This window comes from Tenrec ecaudatus, chromosome 13 (assembly GCF_050624435.1).
Source record: "Tenrec ecaudatus isolate mTenEca1 chromosome 13, mTenEca1.hap1, whole genome shotgun sequence".
In the NCBI taxonomy this organism is placed as follows: Eukaryota; Metazoa; Chordata; class Mammalia; order Afrosoricida; family Tenrecidae; genus Tenrec; species Tenrec ecaudatus.
The window spans coordinates 132,442,413-132,449,925 of NC_134542.1; positions in this window are offsets into that span (position 1 = coordinate 132,442,413).

Genomic DNA, 7,513 nt, shown 5'->3' on the forward strand with positions numbered 1-7,513 from the left:
GCATTGTTGCAGAAATGGCCATCCCCCAACCCCACCCCACCCCATTATCGTGAAAATTCTCCCAGGGTAGCCAGGCTGCCCCCCCCCATAGGAACTGCCTAGGAAACTTTACCAAATCCATTCGACAGCCCTAAGCAGCCCCTCCAGACTCCCCTTTGTTCCCAAACCGAAAGAACATTTTAAATAAATACAACTTGAGAACCTTGAGCATGCCCAACTGCCATTTGGACCTGGTGTAAAGCAAAGACGGCAGACTTTTTCAGGAAGTGGTTAAAAACCAAACCAACAACAAAATCACCATTGTGGAGGCAATTCTGACTCCTAATAATGTTAGAGGAACAAAGTAGAACAGTTCTTAGGGTTTGTGAGACTTTCAATCTTTACAAGAACAGACAGACAGACAGACTCATCTTTCTCTTTCATAGAACGTAGTAGGTTTGAAACTTAGACCTTGCAGCTAACAACCCAACCCCCCATGCACGTTGTCCCAAGGGAAATTTCACCTAATCCAGCTCTGATCTCATACCTTCCAACTTCATTTTATTTCCCAAAAACAGTTGGAAGGAGCAGTATTAGCATTAAGACTGCCCAGACTGCTATTTGGATGTTGTGTACATCAAGGAACCCAGAATTCTTCAGAGAAAGATGTTATTGTTGTTAGGTACAGTCAAATAGGTTCCAGTTCACAGTACCCTTATGTTCAACAGAGCCAAACATGGCCCATCCTTCCAATTATGTTGGAGTCCATTGATGTAGCCCCTGTTGTAATCCATCCTATCGAGAGTCTTCCTCTATTGCAATTCTCTTCACTTTACCAAGCAAAATGTCCTTTTCCAGGGACAGGTCTTTTAGCATAACATGTCCAAAGCACGGGAAATGAAGTTTCTATGCCCTTGCCTCTAAGGAACCTTCAGGTTTTACTTCGTCTAAGACAGTTTTGTTTGTTTATCTGGCATTCTCAATCCTTTCAATATTCATTTTTAACACCATAATTCAAATGCATTAATATTCAGTCTTCCATATTCTATGCCATGTTTTCACATGCATACAAGTGATTGAAAATACCATGACCTGGGTCAATTACACCTTATTACTCAAAGTCACATCCATGCTCTCCATCATTTTTTTAAAATCATTTTATTGGGGCTCATACAACTCTTATCACAGTCCACACATTCATCAATTGTGTAAAGCACACTTATACATTCATTGCCCTCATCATTCTCAAAACTTTCGCTTTCCACTTTTATTTTCCCCCCTTCCCTGCTTGCTCCCTCCTCCCTCATGAATTTCTGATAATTTAGAAATTATTATTTTGTCATATCTTACATTGCCCGATGTCTCCCTTCACCCACCTTTCCAGGGAGGAGGTTATAGATCTAAAAGGTCTTGTGTGATTTGCCCAGGGCACTATATCATTTGATTTCTTGATTACTGGTTCTATGAGCACTGGTTGTCAGTCCATGCAAATCCTTCACAATCTCAGTCTTTTCTCTGTGTGTCATGAGGTTATCTTTTGCTCCACTTGTGAGGACTTTGATTTGCTTTACATAGAGTCGTCATCCATATTAATAAAGGGGCAGTTCATTATTGTCATCAAGCACTTTTTAAGCTCTCTTCTTTTCAGCAGGTCTGCCATCGGCAGGTCATAGCTTGTAAATCAGCCTTCCTGCAACCTGATGTCATGTTCCGCATCACATAATCTGGTTCTCAAATTGTCTGCTCAGCACACAGATTGAATAAATATGATGCATAGATACAACCCCTATACACACATTCTACTTTTCTTCACTCAGAACTAATGCCTATTAACCCAAGGTTAAATTCTCTATCAGCATATTGAAGATTTTCTGAAATTTCCATTCCTCTCACTGCTCTCTATAGTTTTCTCTGATCCACAGTTGAATGGTTTTGCATAGTTAATAAAAAACAAGTAAACACCTTTCTGCTATTCTCTTCTCTCAGCCACAATCCATCTAAATCAGCAACGGTACGCCTTGTTTCGTGTTATCCTCTGAATCAGGCTAGACTTCTGACAGCTCTATGTAGATGTAATGCTGCAGCCATTGTTGAATGATCTTCAGAAAAATTAGGCTTTCATGTGATGTGACTGCTATGATTCTATTTGCACATTCTGTTGGTCACCCAGGTAACTGGCTTCCCAATTGCAAGGCCTAGGTCAGTGGGTGGTTTGGTGCTTCATCAGCTTGTTGAAACATTTTAATCTGTATTGTTTCGATTCTTGGAGCCTTGGAGATTTTTTTTTTTTTGCTATGTCTTCAGCAGCTTTAGAAATATGTAAACCTAAAGGGCAGATATTTCAAGAAAATATTTTCTATTTTTGTTTAATAAATGCTTATATGATTTTGTAGCACACAGAAATGGAAACTTTTAGTTTTAATCAAACATCTCAATGATGGATTTTCTAGCTTTAAAGGATTAGGATCATATGCTCATGGAATATCTCTGTCAATTGGCATAATGTGCTTTATAAACACACACAGTCTCCAGAGGGTATGTTCTAAGCCTTCCATGTAAGTAAACAAGGTATTTCTAGCTGAGACATGTATGTTCATTAAATATGGGCATATGTAGATTCCCAGGAAAGCCTGGGTAGGGAAAAAAGTTTCAACAAAATGTTCATGTTTTGTGTCCACTTCGTGTTGCCTCAGAAGAAAGGCCCTGAGTTAGAATTCCAAAATATCAGCCTTGGAAAACAGTAGGTAACAGAGTGGTATTCTAACAAACCTAGGGCTCCACAAGCTGTCTGAATGGCAAATTGTTACGTATTCCTTAGCAGTTTTATAGACAAGCTTCCCCCGCCGCCAGCCCCAATCTCTCCATTGAACCATGTGTTCAAAAAAAAGACAGTGTAATACAGTAATCAGATGACTCATTATTGATGTGAGCAAATACTGAATGTAACACTTGTCTCACAATGATTTCAAGTAGTCATTGGAAATGAATCTGAGGAAAGTCATGGGCAATTGCAAGGAATTCTTTATTTATGCCTCATTAGATGGGAGGTAATCTCAAAGGCATTTGGCTACTCTCCTCTGATAAAACTTTATCTCATCAATTAAATATTACTCCTTAATTTCAGTTTACTTATCAGTTTCAGGTTTCTTATCATAATAGGCTATTTAAGAAATAATTCTAACAACCAGGTACAGGAACTTGGTTTGATTCAAAGGAAACTTCATTTATTTTGGAAACTGAATATGTTTTTACTTTCTTTACATAAATCTTGGAAAAATGATTTAACTAAAGATCAGTGTAAGTTTTTTATTGAGAACAGATTGATATTGTTAAGTAAAAATTGCTTATATTACATTTTAGTGAGTAATATTGCAATTATTATTTTAGCAAATAATTGCTAAAAGATAAAGCAATGTGTTAAATAAATTTAATGGATTCCTATAAAATACAAGAAGTCAAAACAACAAAAAAGATATGATGGGAGATGCTTTGAATATACATATTTGAAGGATTTTTTAAATTGGCATATCTTAGGCAAAGTGAAATCTTAGGCAAAGTATGAATACAATAACTTATTGTGCATGTAGACATTCCCATAATTTAGATGAAACTTGTTTATTATTGTTCAATACTTTTTTCTGAGTTTTGCTGCTTGATCAATATATGTGTGTCAGTAGTATAATAATACTCCCTACTACACTTGTGGAATTAAAAAATTCTCCTTGAAATATAGGTTGTTTTAATTTCAAGAAGACATATGTCATCTGCATATGAGATTTTCATATACCACCTTGATAACTGTGTTAGTCTGAGTAGAATAGAAAAACAAATCCACAGAAACTCATATGTATATAAGAAAGAGTTTTATATAAAGGGTAAGTGTATATTAAGAAAGCATCCCAACCCAGTGCTATCCAAGCCCATAAGCCTGACATAAGCCCCTATGTCCGACACCAATCTACAAAATTATGCTCAATTGCACAAAACACACACAATGATGCTAACTGCAGGAGGAAAGCCAAATCAGTGAGTGTGTAGTCTCCACGTGGCTACTCCAGCACCCAAGGCTGCATCAGGGTAGGTCCATGTGGCTTCTCCCCAGGGATGTCTCGCAAGAAGTGAGCCTTGCCAGCTGAAGCAGGGAACTGGCTAAGTCTGCTGCACCCGGGTCTGCCCATCAGAGAGCAAGAGATCTGAGAATCAGAAAGACGAGACTCACCAAGCCATTTAACTCTCCACCCTTCAATTAATCCCACATGTGTTTATCAGCCATGTTGGCACAATAAACCTTAACTATCTCAATTACTTATATTTAATTGTCGTGTAGAAGATGTCTTATTTCATAACGGTTGGTCTCTTCTTAGTTTACATTATTTCTGTTATTTATCTTGCTATTTCAAATGTTCATTTTATTTTTATATAAACTTATTTATATACTATTATATATAAGTGTAATTCAAATGAGTATATGAAAGGCAACATAATGTTGAATTGTATATTAAATTATATTTTCATACCAAAAATCCAGTTGCATTTATTTTGTGTCAAGCATATTTGTACATTTGTTGCCCTGATAATTCTCAAAACAGTTGCTTCCTACTTGAGGCCTTGGTATCATCTCCTCAATTTCCCCCCCCTCCCCGCCTCCCCTCCCTTATGAACCCTTGATAATTGATAAATTATTATTTTGTCATGTCTTACACTGTCTGATGTCTCCTTTTACCCACTTTTCTGTTGTCCATCTCCCATGGAGGAGGTTACATGTAGATCCTTGTAATCAGTTCCCCCTTTCTACCCCATATTCCGTCTACCCTCCAGGTATTGTCACTTTTTTTTTTTTTGGTATTGTCACTCTTACTACTGGTCCTGAGGGGTTCATTTGTCCTGGATTCTCTGTGTTTCCAGTTTCTGTCTGTACCAGTGTACATCCTCTGGTCCAGCCAGATTTGTAAGGTAGAATTGGTATCAAGATAGAGGGGGTAGGAAACATTTAAGAAATAGAGGGACGTTGTATGTTTCATCATTACTACATTGCACCTGACTGACTCACCTCCTTAAAGAGTTCGTGAACATTATAAAACCTCAAATGTACATAGACAATAGTTTTACTGAGTGCATACATTCATAAAGACATGGTTTCCCAGTGAATGGCAGTAAAAGGGGGAAAAATACCAATTTTGTACATTTGAACAAAGATTTAGGCCTGGGAAGTTACATGCAGAAGAAAGAAATGCGTTCTCTAGATCAAGTGTACTTCTCTATTCGTGTACCCTCTGTTCTGTATTTTGAGCCAAGTGCTAGGTGGTGTGTTGTCAGGATGTCTGGACAACCTGCTCACTTGGTATCGTGGGCAGAGGAGTCCAGTGGGGCAGTGGTTGTGTGTTAGGCTGATAACAGCAGTTGGGAACCACCAGACACTCTTCAGGAGAAAAATAGGGATTTCCACTCCTGTAAAGAGTTACCATGTTGGAAACTCACAGGGACACGTCTATCCAGTCCTATGTGCTCCCTCTAAGTTGGTGTCAATGCTGCGATTTTGATATCGTAGGCTAGGTTTTATAGAAGAGAAAAACCCACTGTTTTTTGCTTCACTAGTGTGTGTGTGTGGTGTGGAGAGAGAAACATATCCAGGAAATAGCTCCCATTTATGAAGTATGCATAGCAGGTTTCATGACAGAGGTTTTCTCCTGACTCACAAGGCTGAAGAGGCTAATGAACAAAGCATGAAGACAGCAGACTCCTGGATCATGTTGCAAGAACCAGAGGCACAAGATGAGGAGCTGGCTGTAGGATCAAGAGAAGGAAAGCTTATTCAGAATATCTATAAATAGAGAAATCAAGCCAGACCTTTGGACTGATTGATTGCATACATCAGATCGCAAATGAAGGATGACTACATGAAACGTACCAAACCACTGAGAATCAGGGCTCAATCAAGTTGACACATAACCTTTACTATCACACATGATAGATTATTTAAAGATAACAAGTTCTGTTAATAATCAAGATTTAAAGCCTGTGGGGATCAATACAAGGCCAAGCTTTATTTGTATTAGAGTAAAGTTGGTCTCTAATCAAGATAGAGTTAATGTTTTAAGGCCATTCCAGTAATGATTTGCTGCCTCTGTGGAATCTCGCTTGTAAGGAGAGTTCCATTTAAATAACTACATTATATTTGATCACATCATTTTTTTAAGGTCTGCTTCATTTTATCCCTTCAAAAGTGACAACTGTCAATATATAAAAATCAATCAAATTCTGTCTCTTCTAGTCCTTTATTGAAAGATGGTTATTAGTAAATAATAATTTAACAGAATAAACTGAAATGTAAAATTGCCTTTGACCTTGCTGTTCTCATTGTACAACTACAATTCACTATGTCCTACATATACAGGGTTACAGCAAGTCAGACAGGACTTGCTAACACATAAGAACAACAGCCAGAAAAGTAATCTACTTTGTTTTTAATCTGCATCTTATTTAGTGTTAGGCACACCTTTTTCCTACTCCCATAATACTGGGAGAATTATCACATTAAAGAAGGAAAAGTGTAATATATATATTATATAGAATTATATATATATAGAATTATATATATATATAATTTTCTGCCTTTGTGGAATCTTGTTTGTAAGGAGAGTTCTCTTCCAGGAGATACATTAAATTTGATCATATAATTATTTAAGTGTCTGTCATGTCTTGCCTCTTAAAAACGACAGCTGTCAATGAATAAAAATCAAAGCAACTCTATCCCTTCCAGTATAAGTATTTTTCAACAAGTTGATGAAGCACTGGAAGCACACATTCATTTACTTCGGGAAATTTGGAAGCAGTTCTCATCCAACTGACTGGAAGAGATGTATATTTGTGCCCCTTCCAAAGAAAGGTGACATAACAGAATGTTCTAATTTAAAAAAAACAGTGTCATTTATATCTCATGCAAATAAGATTTTGCTGAAGATAATCAAACAATAGTTGCAACACGGAACTGCCAGAGGTGTAGGCCAGATTTGGAAGAGGACATGGAACAGGGATATCATTGCTAATGGCAGATGGATCTTGGCTTGTAACAGAGAATACCAGAAAGATGTGTACTTGTGTTTCCTTGACTATACCAAGGCATTTGACTGTGGATCAAAAATGAACGGAGAAGAATGGCAATTCCTGAGAAGCATGGCAATTTCAGAACACTTGAGTATGCTTTTGCAAAACTTGTAGATGGGTCAAGAGGCAGTTGTGGGAACAAAACAAGGGAAGATGCATGGTTTAAACTTTTGAAAGTGTGTTTTAGCGCTGTTTCCTCTCATTAAACTTATTCAATCTGTATGCTGAGCAAATAATTAGAGAAGCTACATTATATGAAGAAGAACTGCTGTTTGGATTGTTATAAGAGCCCCAATAAAATAACATTAAAAAAGAAAAAGAAGAATGTCTCATCTGGATTGAAGGAAGGCTTATAACAACCTAGGATATGCAGAGGAGGACTTGAGCCACTTACTGATGAAAATCAAGGGTTACAACTTTCAGTATGGAT